Below are 1,569 nucleotides of genomic sequence, written 5' to 3' on the forward strand. Positions count from 1 at the left end.
AATTGATTTTAGAAGTAGATGTTGACCTTCCGAAACATGGCCATGACTTTTGACCTGCTTCACACTCTTACATGTGCCCTACCGCCTGTCATCTGCGCAAGTGCCTTGCTTCTCTTGGGCCCCCTTTCTCATTTTAATTGCCATCCGTGTGAGCAGTACAGTTTCCTCAAAGGAGAGCAGTATAGCAGGATAAGTCCCGTAAATGAGGCCCAGTTTCTAAATCCAAGGTGTTGGGGACTGAGTTCCAGCAGTGCCTGACTTGTGTGGTGTATGCAGAGATAGTGACATGTTTCACTAAACCCCCATTGTTTTGGGCTTGTTTTAGGTTGCAAAAGAATTTGGCTTCCAAAACAACGGCTTTTCAGTTTACATCAATAGAAACAAGACGGGAGAGATAACAGCATCGTCCAACAAGTCCCTCAACGTGCTGAAGATCAAGTGAGTGCCCATGGGGGATGTGCGGGCGGGGAAGAGCTGTCCACCCAAGGTGTCCTCCTCATGCCTGTTAATTGACCAAGATTCGGGCTGTTGTATTTCTTGCCAGTCCTTGGCGTCCTCCTGAGTCTTCAGTTACTGTCGGCCAGACTTGATTGACTTTGCAGTATTTTGGGGCGTGTGTCATTGAGGAGAGAGATTTACTGTCTGGGTCAGAATTCTGAGAGGGGTAGGCTGCACACTCAGCTTCTTTTTGACAGCAAAGGGCCTTGAACGGAGCTCTGGGGCAGAAATCAACGTCAGCTGCTCTGCTGCCTGAAGACCTGTCTGCTGGGTGAGCGAGAGCCCAGTGGCGCAGTGGCCCCATCCCCAATATCTCCTGCTGGCAAGGTCCCCGGAGCACATGTTCCCTGGATGAGTAGGGGCTTCGAGATGCAGAGACCTCTTTTGTTGTTCTCCAGAACAGGGGCTGGGAAACTGCAGCCCACCCCGTTTTTATGAGTTTTATTGGGACACAGCCATGTCCATTTGTTGACATATGGTCTGTGGCTGCTTTCGTGCTACAGGACAGTGTTGTACGAGTTTGAAGCCACGCTGTGGCTCTTATTGGCTGCGTGCCCTGGGGAAGCGGCTTGACATCCTTGCTCCCAGGATCAGTGCCTGCTCCCTTGTGCGGCGCCCGCACGTGGTGGGCACTCAGGAAATGGGGACTGGGTTTAAGCGCCTTGATGGCTGGACACAGAACGGGAGGTCACGGAGTGAACGGCTTTGAGACAGCAATCAGACGGTCCTGGTGTGATGCCAGCATGAGACCAGTGCTCCTGGACAGTTACAAAATCCCAGAGGTGGCACCTGGAGCTTCTGTTTTTACCTATTTCCTAGAGAATATCTTTTTAATGGTAGTCATCACCCTTACTGACCAATGTAGATTTAGACTTTCAGAACTAGATTTTATCACTGTTTGAGATTTATTTATCTGAAACATGTCTTTATTTCATCCATGTTTTTAGAAGACTGATAGTTCTTTTCTTCGAGCTCTGGGGAGATGGTATTGCACCGTCTTCTGGCTTCCGGTGTTGTAGTTCAGCAGTCCGTCGTAACTCTAATTGTTCCTTTGTAGGGGACCCGTGTTCT

The 1,569-nt window shown here is 49.6% G+C and overlaps 1 protein-coding gene across 1 annotated transcript in view; it reads left to right on the forward strand.

Moving 5' to 3' along the window:
* NPLOC4 (NPL4 homolog, ubiquitin recognition factor) overlaps positions 1-1,569 on the forward strand; it is a 56,215-nt gene that overhangs the window by 14,591 nt on the left and 40,055 nt on the right. Inside the window, exon 2 of the mRNA XM_004374090.2 lies at positions 326-438. The gene's annotated coding sequence lies outside the window, so the exon portion shown is untranslated. The remainder of the gene's footprint in view (positions 1-325; positions 439-1,569) is intronic.

Source organism: Trichechus manatus, unplaced genomic scaffold (assembly GCF_000243295.1).
Source record: "Trichechus manatus latirostris isolate Lorelei unplaced genomic scaffold, TriManLat1.0 scaffold00028, whole genome shotgun sequence".
NCBI classification, from domain to species: Eukaryota; Metazoa; Chordata; class Mammalia; order Sirenia; family Trichechidae; genus Trichechus; species Trichechus manatus.